This window comes from Theobroma umbraticum, unplaced genomic scaffold, assembly GCF_002168275.2.
Source record: "Theobroma umbraticum cultivar Fairchild unplaced genomic scaffold, ASM216827v3 scaffold_51.0, whole genome shotgun sequence".
NCBI classification, from domain to species: domain Eukaryota; kingdom Viridiplantae; phylum Streptophyta; class Magnoliopsida; order Malvales; family Malvaceae; genus Theobroma; species Theobroma umbraticum.
In genome coordinates this window covers 9981096-9989324 of record NW_018397260.1, presented here as the reverse complement: position 1 = coordinate 9989324, position 8229 = coordinate 9981096, and the positions used below count along the sequence as shown (strand labels likewise).

Here is an 8229-nt window from a genome sequence, read left to right as displayed (position 1 = left end):
GGGTAATTTAGTCTTAACATGTTTTGAAGCTATTCCATCAACAATGGAATAGTTAATATTAAGGAAAATGGTGAATTTAGTCAAACATAACTTTTAACTGATTTTAAAGAATAGCTATTCCTTGATCCAATTTCCAATCAAATATGGGAGAAAATATCACATGGGAATAGAGACTATTCCCTACACCAAACATGCAATAAGGTCATGTTTGGTCGAGGGAATGACCCTCTATTCTTTACAAAATTTTATCCCTTCCTTTTGGTTCCCTGGTTCACTTTTGGGGAAGGAATAGCCATTTCAAAATGAAAGGGTATTTTTTAAAATTTGACAAAAATTTGGAATAGCTAATACCACCTTCCCCGATGGTATTAGCTATTCCACACCCATGGGAATAAAATTTAAACATTTTGGATTAAAATGTCTTTATTTATTTTTAAAAATTATAAACTTAAACTTATAAAATTAATATTTTAAATTAAAATTAAAAAAATTAATATTTTCATATTTTAATTATAATAGATTTAAATTATAACTAAAATTAATATTTTAAAATATTAATTTTTAAATTGTTAAGTGAAATTTAAATTAAAAAATGAAAAATGCAAATAGCGAAAAAATAAATCTTGTTATAATACAAAGGCTAAGTTATTAATTATATATTATAAAATATTTTGAATTTAAAAATTAATTTAAAATATTAATATTTTAATCACAATAATATTTAAATTATAAATTAAATTACCAATTATTAATATTTTAAATCAATTATAAATTATTAATATTTAAAAAATAAAATAAAAATAAAAAATCATAATAACATTTAAATTATAAATAAAATAGTAGTATTTTATAATATTAATGATTAAATTATAAATAACATATTAATACTTAAATAATCAATTATTAATATTTAAAAATATAAATTATTAATATTAAAAAAATTAAATTAAATAAAAATAAATAATCATAATAAAATTTAAATTATAAATAAATATTAATATTTTAAAAAATAATAATTAATTTATAATAAAATACTAATATTTAAATGATAGATTATTTATATTATAAATAAAATATAAATTATTAATATTTTAAAAATAAAATAAAAAAATAATCATAGTAGTATTTAAATTATAAATTAAATATTATTATTTTAATATTAATAATTAAAATATAAATAAAATATTAATATTTAAAAATAAAATAAATAAAATAATAATATATATAATAAAAAGTAATTTAATTTTTTTATTTTTTATTTTAAAATTATTATTATTAATTAAATATTGTAATAAATCATAATAATTATTTTTATTTTATTTTATTTATTGTATCGATTTACGTAATAATTATTATATTATATTTTTATTTTATTTTATTTTTACGTAATAATTGTTTTATTCAGATCATGTAGATGGGCCACGTGGTGGTGAAAGAGCACAATCATCTAAGGAAGCTTGAGCCATCATCTACGAGCAGTCCAATCTCAATTCAGAATTAACAGGATTATATTAAAAGAAAAAGAATCCATCATTGATGTTTCCATAGTCTTGTGGTTCTCAAATAGACAGACGTGGCGGCTTGAACCCAGGAGTGGGTGACCACTGGCCAGCGTGTATAGGCTGGGCCCTGGGTGCCAAAACTTCTGAAGCTATAGCCGTCTGGAAATGCTATGTTGGTTCCTAGTCGATTGCCCAAAGAGGCAAAGTCACCATTTTAGATTAGAGTCCATGCTTAAAAATGGATGCTAACAATATACTTGACATGGTCAGATCAGATTGAGTAATAAGAAGAATAAATATTATTTTGGTGATTTTGTCTTCAACAGAAATGTGAATTAGAAGGAGTAACATTGTTGCGTTTATATTGAGAGTTTTGACTATAGAGGAATCTTCGTCTTCCTTATGCTACCACGTGGTTTGCCTTCCCAGTGAATCTTGCATCATGCACTATGACAGAATCACGATATGAAAATCTTCGAGTCAAAGCTTCTGTCACTCTTCAGCATGGCCATTCTTTCCCGGATATCTTTACAATACACCGAGCAATCTTGACAGCCCATTTTTGACCCAAAAATCTTGACAACTCAGTTCAAATTCCTTTGTTCATTTGGGCTGGACACAGATCCTAATGTATCGAAGCTGGTAAAACACTTGACTTGGGCCCTGGCCATTCATGACTCATGACTCATTTGTTTGACCGACCATCCTCCTCAGCAAACGTTACCCCACCTTCTGATTTCTTTACATTTATGCAGCATTAACTTTAAGCCTAGCATTTTGTCTTTTCTTATGTTTAATTGACATTTGAGATATTCCATGCACCCGCCATTTTTTTTGCATTAAAAGACAGAAGCTTTTGTTTTTTTGCCTCATCTGATTTTGGACACGACTACAGAAGCTATTATTCATAGGGTAAGGACCATATATTAATTCCATTCGTCTCACAGGCTGTAGTTGGATTGCTGGAATAAATATTGGACGAATTTAAAGAGCTACCCAAATCGGTTGTCTAGTTAGCTATCTAAACTTAAATTTGACGAAACAGTCATAGAACTACGCTTTTGGATAAGCATTTGCTTTTGCAATTGCATCGTGCCACTGCAGATTGTGACCTTGTGTTGGTTTCTTAGATTGTTTCCTTCTTTGCAAATAATTGCATTTATTAATGGAGCCCTACTTAGCTGGATCATAAGTCGTACTTGGAGGCAGCCAGCCCATAGAATGATAGAATTCCCCACAGATTCGAATACATAGGATTTGGCGGCCATATAATTTCCAAACTAATTGGGGCTTTAAGTTGTTAACTAGGATGAGGTTAATTATGAGTCATATAGGAGTGTAGATGGGAAATAACGCTTTGAAATTCTGTAGGAACAAGTTGAATCGCGATTGCCACAATAAGCTGACATGAATGGGGCAAGTATGTATGTGTCTCACACTCTGATCATTCTCCTTCGGTTTACATTTATCAGGTTGAAGGTTTTTTTACCTTGATGACCTTGTGTGTGAATATTTTTGATCACGACAAGGATGAAGATGATCGACTGTGTGTACTCTGAAGTAATAGTGAACCAGCAAGAGTAGTTGACATTATACAAGTAGGCCAGGCAGCTGGTGGCCGCTGATGCTTGAAAGGAGATCGACGGGCGTCCTTCGAAGGTGATTTTAAGGGATGGGTCATTTTGTTTTGTCGATGTCGACAAGTCATGTGCCTTGGATGGATGGAACTTGAACAAATATAAAAGAAGCGTCGAATCTCACAATTTGTACGCATATCCTACCTACAGCACCCAATAATCAGACAAAGAGGCGAGCTAAACCATTTTCGGGCATTTTAAAGAATCGATTTCCTTTTATAATTGGAACATTAGAGTGCGTAAGTAGGAACCGTACGAGAGGAAACATGGGCTGGGGCCCTTTTCCAGCCATTTATTTGGGCTATGCATGCACGTTCCACTAAAAGGCCTTAACTTTCCAGTGGTTGTTGTCCCACGCCTTGATGTTAATTATGATTTAGCATTTTCATAACATTTTTTTATTGTTTATTAAAACAAATTTATGTGGCGCATAACTGACATGAGCTTAGGGTTTGAGTGGATTAGACGTCAAAGTATGTCTGCTCAAGTTGAATCATTAATTTAAGATTGATAAATGTTGAGGAATTTGATTTTTTAGACTCAGTCATGAACCCAAAACAGGTCTCGAATATTGAAGGTAGAGTAAAACTCGAAAGTATGTCATAACCAGAAATGGTTAGCCGTACCTTTGTGATCTGAGGACATGTAGTAACTTGAATAGGACGTGGCATCAGCAATCGGTAAAAGGTACCTTTCGTCATTAAGATGCAATCCATTTAGGTCAAGGTTCGATTAAGAACGGGAAAGCGTAACCATAGCCATGAAAACCCAAAGATGACGACCGCACGTTTACCAATGCCTGCCCTTTTTCGTTCTTCAAACTCGACCAACTGTGCATTCACGTGGCAGCTTGACACTGTCATAGCTCAAAAAGTTTACCCAATTCACAATGACAGGCGTTTTAAAATTTATTTCTCGTCCCCAAGAAAGAAAAAGATAAAAAATTACATGAAAAAAGCAAGAATGGGTAAAGAAAAGAAAGGGCTCTGCGGGCTGCTTGGGTTGGTATAAAGGCAGACTGTATTATACCGTACACTACAGAAATACATTACAATAGGGAAATAGAGGCTAGGTTTTTTTGCCCATATCTCTGTCCTTGCATTCACGTGATTCTGACTGGTACCCCGACAGCTGCTTCCCTAGCTATTAGCTTATTTCATGCTTTGTCACGTACCGCTTGCTCCTATCGCCATCTCAGTCCTCTCTCTCTACGAAACACTTTGCCCTATCAAGTGGAGTGGGACAGACTACTCAACAAGCTTATTGCTTTTGGAAAAACAGATACAAGGGAAAAAAAAAAAAAGGAGATAAGAGTCAGAGTGAGAGCTGAGAAGTTTCCCACGCAATGCTGAAGAGAAGACAACCCCTTCTTCAAAGGTTCTTCATTTTGTTCATATTATGTAGCATAATTGCTTCTCCAGAATCTGCAACGCTATTGCCATCACCCGATGCTACCGCTCTTCTGGGTTTTCAATCTAAAGCAGATTTGAGAAACAACCTTAGATTCTCTCAGAATGCAAGCTTTCACTTTTGTGATTGGCAAGGAGTCACATGTTACGAGCAAAAAGTGGTACGTCTCATTTTAGAACATCTAGATCTTGGTGGCATTTTCGCTCCCAACACATTGTCCCACCTTGACCAGCTCCGAGTCTTGAGTCTCCAAAACAACTCCCTCGCCGGTCCAATTCCTGATCTCTCAGGGCTCATCAACCTCAAAAGCCTCTTCCTTGATCATAACTTCTTCACTGGTTCTTTCCCTCCTTCAATCCTTTCCCTTCACAGGATAAGAACCCTTGATTTGTCCTACAATAATATCACTGGCCCCATACCAAGCTCGTTAGCTTCTCTAGACCGGTTATACTATCTCCGGTTGGACTGGAATCGGTTCAACGGAACGGTTCCTCCATTGAATCAGTCTTCTCTTAAAACCTTCAGCATTTCCGGGAACAATCTCACTGGTGCAATTCCAGTGACCCAGGCGTTGCTACGGTTTGGTTTCTCTTCTTTTTCATGGAACCCTGGTCTTTGCGGGGAGATTATTCACAAAGAATGTCATCCAAGGCCCCACTTTTTTGGTCCCACGGCTGCCGTGGTGGCGCCGCCGCCTGCGGCTGTTCTTGGTCAAAGTGTAGAAGTGCATGGCGTGGAGTTGGCTCAACCAAGTGCTAATAAGCACAAGAGAACTGCGGTTATCATAGGGTTTTCTGCTGGGGTCTTTGTTCTCATTGGTTCACTTCTTTGCTTCGTCATGGCGGTAAGGAAAGAGAAAGATAAAAAGCAATCAACGGCTGTGATCGAATCTGACGATGGGGCGACCACAGCACAAGTTGCAGCGGTGATTCAAATGGAGCAAGAGACTGAGTTAGAAGAGAAAGTGAAGAGAGTGCAAGGAATGCAAGTTGCCAAGAGTGGGAACTTGATATTCTGTGCGGGTGAAGCGCAGTTGTATACGCTAGACCAGCTGATGAGAGCCTCAGCTGAGTTGCTTGGGAGGGGAACCATAGGGACCACGTACAAGGCAGTGCTTGATAATCGTCTGATCGTGACGGTCAAGAGGCTTGATGCTGGGAAATTAGCAAGCACAACGAAGGAAACGTTTGAGCAGCACATGGAATCGGTTGGTGGTCTAAGGCACCCCAATTTGGTGCCTCTGAGGGCTTATTTCCAGGCCAAAGAAGAGAGGCTTCTTGTCTATGATTATCAGCCCAACGGCAGTCTCCTCTCCCTCATTCACGGTAAGCTTCCTTTCATTCTTTTTTCTGTGGGCTGTTAGTGAGTTGAGGAGTGCACTCGGTGTGACTCGGGTTGCTTCGTGATTATGAATTGGAAGGACCCAATTAGGGAATGGCACGTGTACTAGTTGTTCACAAGATGGTTGTTGTATATCGGCTGCTTAATCTTAGTCAGGTTTTGTAAGCATACGATCTAATCCCCTGGCCTGATCAGCTCCCGGGTTGAGTTGTAAGATTGGAGTGACTAGATTTGTAGGTGTCTAAGTTTTCTGCCAACGCCGACAATCTAGCTGTTGAGTGCATGGGGAATTGATATGATTTCCATTTTTTTTAATTAATTAGTTCTTAATATAATAGTAGTAAAGCACTTTTTCTGATGGATTGATTTTTCCGGCGTGCGATCCTAATCTCAAGTGCAGCGGTGGAACATGGTCGTCGGATTCGGATTGGATTCTGATGATGTTAATGGGTCCCACGTTTACATTTTTGTGGAACCCAATGCACACTCCACTTACATCGTCAGAGTGTAGGTAGACGGTCCATAACCATGCTTGGCATGTAGGTAGCTGGACAACGTAATAAGTATGAATTCATGGAATCGAATTGAGTCCTAATTCTGTCCCAGGATCGAATCACCAAGGGCTAAGCCACTCCACTGGACTCGTGCTTGAAAATAGCGGGAGGACAGCAGGGCTCTCCTACATCCAAGCATGGAGGCTCGTCCCATGCAAATCTCAAGTCCTCCAACTGTCTCTTCCTTATACTTCGAGGCCTGTATCTCCGTACTACTGCCTGGCAGCCCTTGTCTGACTTCGCACCCGATGAAGACGATTCCATGGCATGCAAACCTCCAAGAGTCGCAATTCAAACCACGAGGCAACATCAAAATCCGATGTTTAGCATTCGGGGTTTTGCTGACTTAGAAAGCTCTCGCGGAAGGCACGCTGTTGGGCGCAGAGGAGATGATGCAGCTTGGCTAGGGCTGTTAGGGGAGAGGCGGGGGGCTGATGAGGCTAGGTGCTTGAAGTGGCCATTACTTGTAGTACGAGCTCCCCGGAACAACGGCCCACGATGTGGCAAGTATTGAAGATGTTACAGGAGATTAAAGAAGCTGTATTAATGGAGGATGGTGAATTGGACCCACATTCTGGGATGTCTTAATTTTATGTTGTTACGGATATTTAATAGATTGAGTAATATGCATAGAGGAAAAGGAAATATTTATTTATTTATACTGCACGAATATGATAACAAAAGCAAATCGCTGCTTTTCTTTTCTGACATTATTTTACGTTTGTTGATTCTGTATTCTTGGCCCCTACATGACATGCGCACATTTTCCGCCTCCAAAACCGATCCAATATACAAAATGCTTATCACGCCAGTTGCAGGTGATGTTAATGCCTAATGACGAAAATTTCAATCAAATGCTAGAACTGGTAGCTCACCAGCTCCAGTCTAGTTAGTTCTAGTATGCACACATCTCACTGCCTCTGCCGCGTCCATGCGTTTTCGCACCACTCTATTATATAATAAGCAACTAAACATGGCATGGGAGAGATCCAATTCTGGTAAAGAAAGAGTAGATTTCCACCAGGTCCAAATAACAAAACCTCCTAAGTAATTTTTGTAAATTTTTTAGCTATAATTTCCTTCAAATTAATAGATAGAGAAAGCTAACTCCACCATGCTCACAAAATAGGCCCAGAAGCTCTTGAAGACCAAAGAAGGATGGGCCCAATAGGAGAAGCCCCAACGCTGGCTGAAAAGAGCAGTCTCAGTCCAGGTATCAGTGTTTTGTGGGGGAGAAGAAGGGAAGAAAGTGCCACCTCGCCAGAATTTGCTAGAATCCTCTACCAAATTTTATTTCAAAAATAAAAAATAAAGGCAAAACGAAACGCCGATTCTCCTTACTGATAATCGGAGCGAAGGATACATTTTATCGACGGAGAACGGAAAAGCAAAGTACCATATGCCATGGACCGTAGGGACGACGACATGATGGAAACGAGGCCACTGGCGCGCGCGGAAGCAAAGGGTCCAATGATGTCGGGAAGCAGCTGATCGCAATGGCTCGTAAACTCATCGATCAAGGCAAGCCTTCTCGAGGCTCTTCAAGTGGTAATTATCATAAAACTTTTACAATTTCTTTTAATCTTTTCCAGCTTCCTTTCTTCCTCTTGAATGGTTCTTTGTTTAGTTTTCTGGTTATTAATATTTCGTGAGTTTCTTTAGTATTTGTTAAAAAAGAAGCTGTTTCTTTAGCTTCTTCAGATGTCGCAATCTTAAATTTGTTGGCTTTTAATTGCTTCGAATATTGAAATTCCTCTAGGGCAATACTATAATGGGAAATTTTGT

General features: G+C 37.7%; 1 pseudogene; it reads left to right on the top strand.

Annotated features, from left to right (window-relative positions):
• Window positions 1-4318: 4318 nt before the first annotated feature.
• Window positions 4319-7152, top strand: LOC110416626 (putative inactive receptor kinase At5g67200; annotated as a pseudogene).
• The last annotated feature ends 1077 nt before the right edge of the window (window positions 7153-8229 follow it).